We start from the raw sequence: 16024 nt of genomic DNA on the forward strand, positions 1-16024 counted from the left end.
AGTTTATAAATGACTTTAATAGAAGTCTCATCATTCTTAAAGTATGGGTGTTTAAGTCAATTATTTTATCAGCTGATCAATATTTAGACAGATCTTTGAAAACTTTGGTTGAAAGACACTTCATATGCATCATTTTTAATAGCATATTGCAACTCAGGTGCTTGTCCAGTCCAGTGCAGGAAGGTAATAAATAACCGGAGTTTGTGTAAGCAGCAGATCCAGCAGACACTTCAATGAAACCTATTTTGAAATATATTCAGTGCTATAGCAAAGAAAAACAGCTGAGCTGGCAAAAAACATAAAGAAGAAAAAACTTCTGAGGAAGCTTGTATTTTTATTAAAAAAAAGGAATAAGAGGTAGAAAAAAGGGATTGCCCAAGAAGGTCAGTATGGAGAAGCTGCTTGCCTACAGTATTGTATTCGGTTACCCTGATGTAAATTTGAGATTATCATACTGAATTGGTGTTTTAAAGGAGAAACTAATCTGGAAAGAAAGCATCCATGAAATGTGATTTATCCATATAACTGGGAAATGATGCAATCAGAGTAAAACCACAGAAAATGTAAAACTAGATAAGACAAAAAAGCAGCTAAACAATCATACTAAAAAAGGTTGCATGTTTGAAACTTCATGGCAAAATACTGTGTCATATCCCAGCACCTCTGATTAGTTGGGATCACACAAAGACCTCACTGAAATGGTGGTGGGGAGCAGGGGTAAGAAAGATTCATGTTTATTTCTATAGAGCCAGGCCAGGTGGATAAGAAAGCTTCCTGAGGAATCCCTGTACGGCGTGCAACTGCTGTTGTGCCAACCCAAACCTGTGGGCTAAAGTTTGACCACTCCTTTGGTGGCTTTGGGCTGATGGCACCAGAGTGTTTAGTTTACCATGATTTTGGTGTGCCATCCACAGTGGCTTGGGCAGAAAAGCCCCTTTTCAACTTCACTAAATGCTAATCATGCCAAGCTAGAATCTTTTCCCTAGTATTGAGTAAAACACAATCATTATAGTGTGCCTGGAATTTCGGAAAAGAAAAATTTATCTTGTTATGCTTCTGTGCTCTCCTACATCTTCCATCAACACACCTCTTTCAGTGTTCCATTCAAATTTTGCTTTATAGTGGGAAGAGTAAAGGCTATGAAAGTATTAAGACCATGGTTTACGCACAAGTAAAATCAATCTTTTTATGTCCCTATTCTGTTCTCTCTTTCTTTTTCACTATTTTTTTGTTCTTTCCCTCTTCCTTTTTCTCTTTAGCTTTCTAAATGTGGATAAACAGATTCTTGACTGGCTAAAGTTAAAGAAAATTGGAAGTTCTTAACATGTTGCCTGTACATTACTCAATTAATATATGCCCAGATGATTTAGGGTCATTTCCTTAGATGTCAGCCATAGGTAGAGTAGGTACTTTCCTCTACTCACCCAATGGTGCTGTCACTGGGCAATCATTGCTTTGCAGAAACATATATAGGATAGTAAAGTCATCTCTGTTATGGATAGATTTATCTGTAATTCATCTTTTGGCTTGTGAAAGAGTTGAGATTTATAGATATGTATTTATTATCAGCTTATATAAATATATCATGACTGGATTCTCGAAGTAATTTTCTAACATCTGCCACAATTTTCTGAAAACAGATTAGATTCCCTAAGAACACTGTCTGAGTAGCTAACAGAAAGTATTTACAATCTGATACTGTGGTTTGTTTGTTTGGTGGTTTTTTCCTTAGGAGGATGTGCTTATCTGTAAATTACAGTCAGACATTTGTTGTTGAGACCAGCATTGTGAACTTTCTCCAATAAAACCAATAATCAAGTTAATAATCAGGCAATCAGGTAAATCCATGTACAAATCTTGAATGAAATCAACTGTCCTGCATGTGATGATTTCTCTTGGCCCACAACCTTTTCACTGCTTTCTTTTTTTCTGGGTGGACTTAGTTGTATAATCACAGCTTTATATATGTATTTTTGGTTTAGAAATAAACTTACACAAGCTGTTTGAAGACCTTTGCTTAAGATTCAAGGGGGTTTTTGCTGATTACTATAGGAAGGAATAATTGCCGATAAAAACAAACCAACCCCCCCTATATTATTTTCTTTTGTATTTTTGCAGGTAGGTAATTTTTTGAAAAATTTCCAATAAAATTAAAAGTAAAATTGTTTTATATTACATAAATAGTACTACATAATTTCCAGGTTTATACAGATTCATTATACTAGGGCTTCACAAACGTGAATAGGCGTGCTACTTTATTATAGATCTCATGGTCTTCCTAGTAGATGCGGTCTTGGAAAAAGGCTTACATTTTAATTAAGAGCAGGGAAAAATCAGAAGTGCAATGCTTTCTCTCCCCCACAGAGGCAGACTCACACCTTAGCCAATATCATATATTCTAAAAACAGATATTAAAGAATAATTATGAAGAATTTATCATGGGGAAAAAAGCAGAGCGAACAGCTGATGAGAACTTTGTCTAAGATGTCTTTGCCTCAAGGTAATTTTTGGCATTGTAGTTAAAAAAGTTCTGTGCTGAGGAAAAGGCCTCCATGAATGCTGATCTTAGCTGTAGATATTTAAATGTTCAAAGTTCTTTGTTTCTAAAGGATTTGTATATGATTGCCCAATTTTACTACATATATTAAAAAAATCTCTGATCAGGAAGATTATGATATATATTATCTGCAATACTGCATACGACTAGAATGGATATTCTTTCAGATAGCTTTTGAGAGAGAAGTCCTTTTTCAAGATTGGGAAAATTCAGAGCTGTAACAGAATTTTGGATGCTAGAGATGGGATTATACATTATTTTCTAATCAATTCTTATGATAATACAAGATTGTTCAAGACATTGCAGGTTCTAGATGTTGCCTGTTGCAGTAGGCAGGGCTCCTGTCATTTTGTGAGACATTTGTAATGCTTACAGTAACGCCTTTCCCTCCATTTTCAGCAAAATTGTAATTACATTCCCATAGACCAAACTGAATAATTTGTGTGCACAATTGTTTATGCCTTCAGATACTTATAGATAATTGACACTACATTCTGTGACATTACAGTTTTTCTTACTTATCTACAGATTTATTTTACTTACCTAGCATAGAAACAAAATCACTTACACAGTAGCTGTCTAGGTTTTGATTTTGAAACCTTTCAATCCACGGAACTACTGTAATTAATTGTCTAATATACTAAATTTTTCATACTAAATTTCACACCATTCTTGTTCACATTCCTGTACATTTCTTTTCAGAGCTGGAGTTGCGGTACATATTGATTTGGTATTGCCTGCATATTCAAGTATTTTTTATTTAACTAGAAGACTGTAATGAAATTTACAGTCATCTTTGGAGTGCTGAATTCTCTTGAAATTAAGTCAAAGTATTTTTTTTTTTTCTAGTTTCAAGATGGGAATAGATACAGTGAATGAAAATTAAAAAGATTGCTCTCTTCTTTTTTCTTTAAGGTATCACTTTTACCAACTGATATTATTTTTCTCCAGTCAGTTATTACCTCTTCCCATTTCTGTGACTTTTCAGCAATTGTGAGTAGTACAGTGAGTTCATTAACTTATTGCCTTTATGCATTAGAATACATGGATGGGATAGCTGATTTGTATTATCTACTGTTCTCCAATGATACTTTTCAGATGTTAAAAGTATATTTAAAAAGACTAAATTATCTGATACTCCTCAAGTTTTTAGTGTCACTTCACCGCAGCCACAGTCTGAAACATGGAACAAGAGAACAAGAAAAACGTACATTAAGAAATCTGTTCTGTAGAGTTTATAATATTTATCCCAGTCTGAGTGCTTTCTCTCACTGTATTCTGAGTTATGCTGAGGGCATGCCTGCTTTCAGAGTCTGCACCCAATAGTACAGTTGTCACCATAATATGCAGCAAGCAGAGAAAATGGGGAATCCTTAAGTTAGTCTAAAAAAAAGTTGAAAAAAGTCATTGGATGCTCAAAAAAAAAAAAAAGTAGGTAACATGCAAGTTTTAAGAATCATTTTAAATCTGACAAAAAGGCAATTAAGTCTGGTAGGATGTTGATACAGTTCAATTCCACTGAGAATCTGAGTTGTTATAAGCTGTGCATGTTGAAGCTTGTGAACGGCAAACCACTGTATCAAAGATGCCTACAAACAGGGTATTACAATAATCCAGACTTGATGTTATAAAAAACATGAATCAAGAGCTCAGCACCCTGTGGAGACAGTAAGCTTTAATCTTTACCCACTACTAAATTCCTGAGATGGTATTAGGTGCTTATGACTCTCAAAGTCTTATCATGTGTACTGAGCTGAAAACAGTAACTTTTCTGTTGACATTATTTAAACCATGTAAGATTCTACTTACTCTACTTCAATTAAATGATCTTTAAAGCTCTCTTTTTATATCGATTAGGATTTCTCAGGCTGTCATTCATAACTCACTCATATTTCCAGCACCAAGATCAATGCAATTACTTTTTTCTTCACCTTTCCAGCAATAAGATATTTTTAAATAGAATTGACGCTAGTGCTCCAAGAATGGTTTTGTCAAAACAGGGTAAAAGGCCTTTAAAAGAATATTAATGCCCCTTTTGTATTAAGATGTTAACAGAAGAAAAGGTCTCAACGTCTTTTTAACTCCTTCCATGATGCTGCCTCAAGATCACAGATTCAGAGTGGTAAGTGGAACTTAACATTGTTAGGACAATAAGTAAGGAAGAAGGCGTTACAGACCTTAAAAGTATTCTTCCCTGAAATTGTATCATCTGTAGCTGTGGAAATCTTAAATGGCATGATTTTTCATGTTGGATTACCAATGTTGTTCAACGGAAAGAAAAAAATTAAATACTAGAACATTTTCTCTTTTCTTAGACATGTTGTATTTATGAAAGATGCAGTTTTGTATTGCCTAGTACCAGACATGAAAATTTAAGATTCCTTTAGCTGGAGCTAAAACTTAATTCCTACTTTATTTAAGGAAGGATTTAACACAAAATAGAGCAGAGACAAGATGGAAGAATACCTAAAAAAAAAAAAAGAGTTAATAAAGAACAGAGGAAAACAATCATGGACACGGATGAAAAATGAAAAAGGGGTGGAAATAACAAGGAAAAGCTAACGAAAATTCTGATGTTCCTAACATTTGTGCAAGAACATCATCCACTTGTTCTGGACTAGAATTAAGGACTTACCTTTCTTTCTGAATATTGATAGAGTAGATTTAGCTTCAGCTAGGTTAAAATTAAAATAACTTTCTCATGATAAACAATCGGCTTATAAGAGTGACAGAAAAGTGAACATCTTTTTATGCAGTCTTATTATGTAAACACTTTTCAAGTTGGAAAAGAGTGGGGTTTTTTTTATTTGTTTGGGTTTATTAATCTTAGGATCAGGAGGCCATTTTCACAACATTTCAGGATATTTTTTCAGTTTCACTTTTTGTTTTAAATACTAAAATAAATTAAGAGGTCTCCACACTGTTTATTTTGCAATTCTTTTGAAAATTGAGTGCTTTGATCAGCATGACAAGTTGTAATTTTTTCACTGAAATCATATTATACTATCTTCCAAAAATTCTGAAAACTGTCATCAGCTCTAAAGTTAACTGTAAGGAATATACTCACTAACTTTTTGCTGTGCACCCCAAACTCTATGCTAGAATTTTGGGAACTTAACTTAGACGCTGACCAGACAACGGGATGATACAAGGCAATCAGATCATGCAGAAGTTGAGACTAATGATATTTTTCTTTTACATTATTTGTTCCTCAAAAATGCACTTTCAGAATAGCTGAAATGAGAATGCAATGCTGAAACAGTATTTTGAAATACTGAGAAATATTTCAACAGTTGCAATAAAGCCAAGCAAATGAAGGACTACGTTCACAAAACTGCCATAGAATGAAAATGGTAATTTATCCTCATTTCCCTCAGTATCTCATAGGTGAGGTTATTCTTCTATGTAATGGAGGAATGTGTTTCAGATCTCTTTTCAGCAGCATTTACCCATCATATTCCACCTCCCAGGCAAATGTCCCAGGCTCCAGAATGTAGTTATTTTTATCTTTGGTATCCAGTACAATTACTATTTAAGTAGTTCATTCAAAGTTCCATCTATCGGTGCATTTGTGAGTGATTCAGTCTAGTGTAAAGCAATATGGTGGGGCATCTCACACAGAGGAAGGATATGAATCTAGGCGTTTGTATTTTTAAAGCCTGTGTTAAAAACAGAGAAAGCTAAGGTCCTTATTTCTCTTCCTGCTAGAAGCTTCATTTCTGAGATATTTTTTTTTTCTTATTTTTCTGTGCTGCTTCATTTTTAACAGGCTCAAAGATTAAATGTTCCATGTCAGGACACATGAAATTAGACCCACAAATATTCACGGTGGTCTTAATTAAGACTGGTAGACGGAAGGAGTTTCAGTACTCCCAGGAGCTATTTTGGCATTTCACAGTGACCTGAAACCAAGCTTATTGCTTTTTAAAGCACATAAAGGTGTCATCACATGTAAAAGTGTGATGAGAAAAGGAACACTCAAAATGTTCCCATAGCATGTAGAAGGAAATATCAGCTAAGATTCTCCTTTACATGGTGAAGGAAGGTATAGCTTCCAGTCAGCAGTGAGCAAGGAAGATGTTACTGTCCTTTATTCAGTGCATGATAGATCAAAATTCAGCTTGTTTGAGTTCTGGAAGTGAAAAGAAACCTCCGTGCAGTTGCAGCTGTTACTTTGTTCAGGGGAAAAGAAATTCAGCCAAACTAAAACAAATGACTAGTGTTGGCAACACTGGCAAACACTGTTTTGTGACTTCTCCAACTCCAGAGATGTGGTCCCTGTTTACCAGGCTGTAAATTTTTCTCTATGCAGTGTCCGAACCAATAATAAAAAAAAACCAAAAGCAAAAACAAAAATCCCAAACCAACAGAAACCATAATTTTGAAAATACCTTGTACTTTGTTTTTCTACCTAATATAGCATTATGCATAACAGATGTGTTTCCTAACAATAATGGAAACAACAATGGAAACCAAACAGACCACATCTTTCAAGAGTATATTTGTGCACAAGTAAAGATCATACTGGCTTATGGTATTTGACGTTAAGCCAAGTATGAACTGCAAGAACATCCTTCTTAGATTTAAAAAGATAGCACACATCTGTTTTCTAAGCCCTGATATTTGCAGGCATAAGGAACTGCTTACAAAAAACTGACATTCATATAGTATCTAGGAAGAAAGCATCATAATATATACAAAAAATAAAAAAAACACCAACAAATTTTGACCAGGCTTATTATATTTCTCTGCTAATTTTCAGAGTGCTCATTTAAATTAAAACAATTTTTTACTGTACTTGTCTGTTTACAGGAATCCCAAGTTACAATATTAGAAAGTGACAATGGTTTTCATCCCTTATTTTCAATATCACTGTCCATGATGGGAGCCCAGAGTAGCAGGATAATACGGCAAGGGTCTTTCTGTTGACAGTACTGGAAGGATGCTAGGCCCTGTGAGGGGTGATACAGCCTCACAGTTCTGGTGCTCGGTGCTTATCCACGTGTCTGTCATTCACTCCAGTAAAAGCTGTGGGACTAGAAGACTGCAGCTTGCTTTGAAAACACCTGCATGCACTTCCCATGTTATGCATTAGCAGAATTCATTTTCAACTAAATGCATAGCTCAGCTACGTTACATATTGTGTTCCCACGGTTTAATTGTGTTGTAGGAATTAGGCTGTACAAAGATGGTTTCTTAGTTTGTAGCTGAGATGAAGGGCATTATTATCCATTGTCAGTGATGTGAGTTACTCATGGTCTGTGGTGAAAAAAACAGAATTAGTAATATCTGTTTACAGCAAGAAATGATTAGATTAATGCTGCAACAGCTTCTATTTGTTTTCCTTTGTTTCAAATATATGCTGAATAAGAGAGCATAAAAGACCCTTGGATGTTAAATGCCGGGTATTTAAAACGACCATTGCTACACTGAAACAATCGATTAGATCTGCTGCCGCCAATCCCAAATTCTCTTTGTGCCACGGCTGCCCTAATGCCTTCCCCCCAGAGCACACGGGTCCTCTGGAACCCACATCCAGGCTTCCACACTGTCTGCTGGGTGCATCAGAAGTTCTAGAGCATATAGAGACACATTAGGGGAGCGATGCCTCGGGACCCACTGGAAGGTTTACTGAATGCTAAGCACACCTGAGGAAATATATGCAAATTTTCCTTTTTGAGAGAGGAGGCATTTAGGTTCATTTCCTCCCCTTGACTCAGATTTTGGAAGAGAAATTAATTTCTGCTGGAGAGCAATTTCCACATCCTCTCTATAATGAACATCCATTTTTTTTGTGTGTGTCCAGAGTATATCCAAACAATAGATATAATATTCAGCAATTATGTACTTTTATTTTTTGTCGTCTTCCTATTGGGAGCACTGAGGTCAGAATTCAAACAGCATATATTTAAATACTGTTCAGCCCTGTGAGGACTAATGTTGCTGTAATACTTGGGTTGCATGGATTTAATTATTCTCCTGGAGAATTTGTCTTTAAAATTAAATGCTGCTGTGTCCTGCAAAAAAAAATGCTAAATACGTACACACTTATTCCATGTGGTTACCGCCTTTGCTGCATATCTGTCAAGTAAATAAATACATAAACAATTCACTGAGTTAAGAAGGGCTATCCTTAAATAAGGAAAATGATTGTTAGGTTGTTATTTCCAACCAGATTATTATTGTGCATTTATTCTTAACTGCCCTCTGTTATAGGTTTCATTATGCTGCCTGTTAGAAATGACAGCCTGACAGCTCTGTTGTTTCTCTGGGTCAGTTTTATCTCAGTTATTGAATACTCAAACCTCATTAACTTGCTGCCAGGCCTCCAGAACTGCATGGATTGCTGTCTGCAAATATGAGCATTTAGTAACAAGTAGTTTTACATTAATTTTATCATTCTGATGGGGTATGGGAGGGAAAAAAAAAGTGGTTGGAGATAGGAAAAAGGGGCTGTTAGTCTGGGTACTTCTGAGCATACTTAATATATGTGCACTACTTGTAAGTGATTTTTCATGTATAACACATTTTTTTTGTTCTGCTAAAGGAACTGAATACATTTTCAAATCGCCTCCAAAATTTTGGCCTGCATCTAGTCTACTCCATTTTTTTCTATTGTTTTACTTTAGGCCAGCTGGATTCTTACAGCGCTAAACACCTCTTCTGTTACTAAAGAGTACCTAACCTATCTCTGTTACTAAAGAGTACCTAACCTATCTATTGGTAAAATTGATCTAACCTGGCAACAAGCGCTCTGCAGTGCAGTACACCTTGTTCCCAAGTGCACTGTGTGCCCAGACTGGTCCGTGTTTATGCTCAAAGGGATCCTGATTACTATTCTAGACTCTTTTTGCAATTGTTCCTAAAAGTCAACTGAGAGTTACATTTTCACATAGCAATCAAAAAACTCTAGCCAAAAAGCAGCTTGCTTATTATTACATGCTAATTTCAGGTAAAGAAGGGATAGGTATGTATGCAAAGGCTACTAGCAGTTCACAGGATGTTCAATATATATTCCTCTTTTTTTTTATAACTAGAAATGCTACTGATGGCACTATTTTAACACTGAAGACTTTGTATTTCCTTCTGCTGGCTTAAATATTTAGAATGGGGATATACTCTGGCATGATCTGTTACTTAAATGACAACTCAGTGATCTATATGCAAAGGATTGATCTTTGTGCTTCTTTTGTCCTCTTGCTATTTCTGTGAGGGCTGACCTAGCACTCCATTTCAGACCTTAAGGCTGTTTTAAATTTCACTGTTCGCTGTAGGTGACCGAAAATGTACCCGCATATGGCAAAGGAGAAATCTGGCTGTGCCTTGATTTCCGAGCTACACCAACAGAAGGAAGAAGTTAAAAACCTCCAGTAAAAGCCCTAAGATGAGGCTGCCCAGGCGATTTAGCAGGCCTTTGGTCCAGACTGTCCAGATCACACAGCACAAAATAATCACGCAGGATGACTCCTTCCCTTTCTCCACGCATGTATTTCTCTCTGCAGCTGTCTATCGTACAGGATATAAAGCAGCAAACCTTGTGGGCACCTCCCTGTTGAATATTATTTATGATTAAAGTGATTTCAAAACAACATAACTTTCCATTTTGGGGGCTGAGTATAGGTTAAGTATTATTTAAATTATAGTTGTCAGTTTGAATATAATATCATTTGATGTTGTGAAAAATTACCAGGTGTTTTTTCCATTAGCATCATATTTGACGGTGAAAGCAGAGCCATATATGACATTACGATATACCAGCATTAGAAGGTTTATTTTGGCTCATTTAATATATAGCAAATAAAAAAAGAAAGTCTTTATACTGGAGCTCTTAAACTTGCATTTTGACCACTTACTTCAATAAGTTTGAACTAGGGGTCTTACCCCTACATCACAAAAAGTATAAGATCACAGATAGTACTACTCTACCTAGGAAGAAATTGGGGGCGGGGGGGAGGGGGGAAGTGTGTGCCCTCATCCTAAATCTTCTTCCAGATCAGGTCTGAGGCATCTTGGCGGGATAGTAAAAGAAAGCTCGAACATTTATTTTACTGCTGAACTGTACATGTCAATGACTATGAACAGTGCGTCAGCCGTCAAGGCTATAAATCCAGCACATCTCATGTTTTAAAGGGAACAACCACCTATTCCCATTTTGTTTCCAAGGTGATAGATATAAAAAGTATTAAAGCTTTCAACTAAACAAATCAAGGTATCGTTGTGCAGTGCTATGTAAGTGGCTCAGGTAAGTAACACTAAATCTTTTAGTGACATTCAAAAGATTTCTATCAGAGGCAAACCTATAGTCTCAAGAGTTCAGGTTTCTGCTTTGCTTGAGCTCTACAGGTTAAAATGTTTCAATGCATTGCTGAAGGTAGCCTGGATGCTGCACCGAAGCAGAACTTACAACACTTAACAATGGTGACTGCCCTGGGTGCTTGCTGCACGTACAGCAGCATGGGCTTGATTTCTGGTTTCCATTATCTTTTGACCTTCTGAACAAAATGGAATTTTTATAGTGAAAAATCTTTATCTTTGACTTACCCTAATGGCATGAAGCAAGATTAAAATTAGCACCGAATAGTATAAACACACAGAGGGGTCAGATCTTTCCGGCTTAGTCTATGTCTGATTATAGTGTAATTGTTCTCTATTACAATAGCTACTTCTTTATTTGCATTAGTTATTGGCTCAATAAATAGTACTGCTATCATGTAGAAAATATCTTCAACATTCTGTAACAATTATAAACTTAACTTTACAGGTGATGTAGAAAAGCGTTCTGAATCCCATCATGCACACAAAGAAACTGTAACACACACTTGTTGAAACGACGATTTTGTGATATGACTGCCTAATATTAAGCAATTTAGGGTCATATTTTTCAGATGAGGTGAGTATCTACAGCTTTTAATGAATAGCAAAATGCTTCCATTTGACTGAGACGATCCAGTGAAACCACACTTATTGAAATACCTCATTTCTGCAGGAACGCGTATATTTTCAGAGTACTTTTTATGACATGTAGGCAGAGCTGCCAGGTTTCTTATAAAACCAGATCTCTATAAGTAGGACATTAATTAGGTACACAAATATATCTTGTTCCTAATATCCATTTTGTAAATATGCCCCAGGAAACAGAACGAAGGTTGAAGCACCTTGATAAATATATATAGTAAAAGACATAGACACAGCAGGACAGAAAGACATATGGCAATATGTATGAAGAACCTTACTTGACAAAAGAAATAAATGGCATATGTAGTTTAGACACCTGAGTAGGGACAGTTTAGATGAAGATGAAAGATAGGCAAATTAAAACCTAAAAATCACTGAAAATTGGTATAGACCTCCTAGGTAAGATTTAGAAAGGAGAGGAAGATAAGGAAAGCCTATAAAAAGGATATATCATTAATCATTGGAAATTCAATTAGTTAATATTGACTGGGCTGGCAATTATGGAATTGATAAGAAAGAGTACCTCTTCCTGGAGGTAATACAGGACTCTCTTCTGATACATTTTGTGGACTATCCAGTAAAAGTACAGGCTATTTTGTACTTACTCCTAATATTGCTGGGAAATAAGACAAGGATGATAAATAAGATAAAAGTTGAGAGTCATCTAAAGTCTAGTGATCACAATGTCATCAGAACTTCAAATGCCCTTGAGGTTATAAATGTGAAAGGCAATATCTCAAAATCACTGGACTTTAAAATATAAATAAATAAAAATGGAGAGTGAGTGAATGTGGAATGAGTTGAAAAAAAAGTTGATTAAAATCAATTTCAGTTTCAGGAATTTAGTATGAAAAACCAGCTAGATAGCACAGAAGCAGCCCTGAGAGCTGGCCCTCAGGAGACCTTGTTTCATGAGAAACTGCTGGATTTTTATTCTCCTGGATGGTGGATACCCTGTGTATTTTAGAAATAATTTGTGTGGTCTCTTGGGAAATATACCAGCCATACAATTCTTTCTTATGAAAACCTTTGTCTGTTGCTTCAGAAGACCCTGTTTACTTACACTGATGCTTGAAAATGAGAGGTTTCAGTTTGAAGGGGACAGATTACAATGAAGAATTATACTTCTAGAAAAACAGGAGCAAAAAGACGCAGTCACTGAAAACACTAATGACTTTGCAGCCATTCCTGTTAGAATAGAATTAATTTTATGGTCACAGAAACAACACTGCAACCATCTTGAGTTACACAAAATGAACGCATTGAGAAGAGTAAAATAGTAAGCTAAGCATATCACTGAAGTCAGAAGGGGGTTCTCTTAAGAAAAGGTATTATCTCTTAATTTCATAGGACAGGGAAGGCTGATGTTTGCCAGGGCATGGCTAAATTAAAAACAGTATTTGCTGCAATTTTTTTCTTTAGCTTAGTGGTTTTAGTCTTCACTGGTCTTAGTAATAGCTCCTGCTCAGGAATGTGCAATCAGCCAGACTGCAGATAGTAGAGTCAAAATTTTCTTTCTTCTTTCAGTAGTACAAAATAACTGTAATACACAAAGACATTCTGTCTGCCCATCTTTCAAGGCAGTACTTCCCAGTATTACGATCTGCATATAACCAATAGCTCAGTGGTTAAAGTACTTGCTTGAACCACTGGAAAAACTGGGTTCTGTTTCACTAATGTGGATGAAGGAATGCGATGAACTCTAAGGCCTCATGTTCTAAGTTAATGAATACTTGGATCACTGGGCTATTAAATAGAAATACCAAAAATTCATTTTCAGAGATTCAAGAAATCCTATGAAAGCAGCTTTGTCTTTCTTACAAAGTGTTTGAAATGAAAATTAAAGCAATATGAGTATTTTATATAGCATAGATTTTTCTTCTTTGTGGCTTGTGTTTAGGAAGCAATAAATACATAGCATTTTATTAAAATCAGTCATCCTGACTTTACACACTCACACCCCCCTTTGGTTTGTTTTTTTTTGGGGGGGGGGTGGGGTGCGGAGAGGGTGGTGTAGTTTGGTTTTTGACTCAACTGTTGAAGGGAAAAGTCAATTATCCTCTAAATTTAAAGGTGGGATGCCAAGCCACTGCTCTGGAGAACATGGAGCAGAGTGAGAGTACACTACTGGTTTTGGCTGTGGCTCTATGTTCCCCATATTTAAAGCATGGTTTTTATATTTAAGACAAATGTAAGTTTTAGTTAGTTAGATGGTTTCCCAGGCTCAAGATGGTAACAGTAGAGTGTGAATGTTTCTTTCATATACCAAAAGCTTCCTGCTCTGAGCCCTGAGTATTTCATAATGGCTGAACCTGGAACTTTGCCCTCTTAACCTACACTGACAGCTGAGGTGTTTCTTTGCAAATTACATCAGCTCCAAATCCTGCATTTGACAGGGCATTAATGTACACATATCGCAAGAAGTTTGCTTTTGCAACATACTTTAAGGAAGTTTGACAAGGCAATTCTGAATAAAAAGTTATTGAGGAGGAGCAGTTCAGGTATAGGGCTCAGGGAACAAACAGCTAATCATATTTCTTTATGGTAGACTGAAGTTTAAAGAAATACCAGTTACAATTTGACACTGGCAAAACAGCTGAGATACTCTTAATAGCATTAGGAACATTTTAGGTTTCATGTCCAGTGAACAGTACCCTTAAAATCTTGGTCTGGAGCTTGTAACATAAAATCTGAGAAGAATCTTGCATTTCTTCAGTAGTTTGGGTAATGAATCACCCAGGATTATTTATTATAAAACTCAGCATTGGGGTTGTTTTCCTCCAGAAATATGACTTTCTTTTTTCTTAAAATGTGATTCTACAGTTTCAATTGAATTGCAAGATGCTGCATGATCCATGAAGTAGGCAGTACCACCCAGCAAATGCCGACTTTTATCAACAGATATAACAGTAGTGTATATAATACTTCAGCGGTGTTACATGCAAATACTGTATATAAATACTACATAATAACAAAAAGATGAGTAAAGGAGCGAGTGAAATTGTTACAGCAAGAAAAGACAAGCAGCTAGAAAGTATTCAAGTGTAAGTGGGACTACAGACTGTGGCCTTGACGAGAAGTAAGGAAAGGATTTCTATAAGAATATGAACATGAGGGGAGTTATTCCTAGAAAAGTCACCGCTTTAAAACTGTTTGCCACGCTGTTGCAATTACACTTGAGGGGCTTTCCTTAAGAAAGACTTTGCAGTCAGTCAAGCTGACATTGTTCCTCTGGATTGAAGGAGCTAGACTTGCTCTGTACAAATTAATTTATGAAAATAAGATAAGTACATTGGGCCTGTTGTTTGGGGGGACCAGATGCACAGTAATAGCTAGAGGTATACTCAGTTAGTGATGTCTTGGCTAGAGAAATACATCTCCAGCCTTTCTCTTCATTGATCTGTGGTGAGACTGCAGATATGGGAGGAGTAGCCATGGCATTAGGTTAGTGAATCTATTGCTCAGTTAGAGGCATAGTTTTGAGTCAGATTCAAATGTCTGAGAAACAGAAAGAGTTTAGTAAAACTCCTGTGAATGTGCTTTGATGTGTCACTATCATATTCATGTTTTACTATTTTACTAAATTAAGTTCAAAAATAGATGTGAACATATGTTTATATAATGCTGTTAGGGAGCTGTGATACTGTTTCTACTAAGGTTTGCAGGTTTTGCTGAATACCACAAATTTCTGATGCATTTCACTGCTGCTGTTTGGGTTTGGCTTGATTCTGAGACTCTCCTTTTCTAGAGGTTTTCTCTCTGTTTTGGTAGGGAATGTGGTCACTCCCAGGCTTGATTTTTTTTGCCAGGAGAAGCAGAAGTACACGGAAATATGCCTGGAAGAGGGAAAAACTAACTAAAACTGAATTCTTAGATTTGGCATAAGACTTGCACAGGCAATACCGTCAGTGCTTAGGCTATTGAACCTTGAACTGATTCTGGAGTCAGCGTTCAGGAACCAAGGTTCTCATGAAAGATGGTGTGCCCAACACAATACAGGTGGCCGTGCTGGAAGTAGTATAGCCACATCAGCTTTGCAGCCAGGATAATTATTTCTTTTTTCCAATCTTACTGCTGAAGAATTTGGTAGAAAAACTTATATAGTTTTCAGTCTCCAAGCCTGTAAAAAAGGATGGACAGAAAGAAGAAAGAAAAATAATAAATTGAATAGTTGTATCGCAGAAACTTTTCAGTGATTTTTGGCTTTGGTTCGTCGCATGACAACTTTATAACCATTTATCACATCAAATTAATTTTGCAAATTAACCTATGGTACTACAGAATATGGATTATCTCAATTATGGAAATGTGGTTTCATTACTATTCCATTATTATACCATCCCACTTTTGACTTTATGGTAATAAGTGCAGGGCATAACTTTCACTGATATTATCACACCCAAAATTGCTCATTCTGCTGCACAGTATTTTACAGAAGCTGTTAGGTGCACCTGCTTAAAACTTACTCTGCAAAGTTAAATAATATTTCAAAGAAAGAGATACTTAATGTCT

Source organism: Egretta garzetta, unplaced genomic scaffold (genome assembly GCF_000687185.1).
Source record: "Egretta garzetta isolate BGI_Z169 unplaced genomic scaffold, ASM68718v1 scaffold262, whole genome shotgun sequence".
Taxonomy (NCBI): Eukaryota; Metazoa; Chordata; class Aves; order Pelecaniformes; family Ardeidae; genus Egretta; species Egretta garzetta.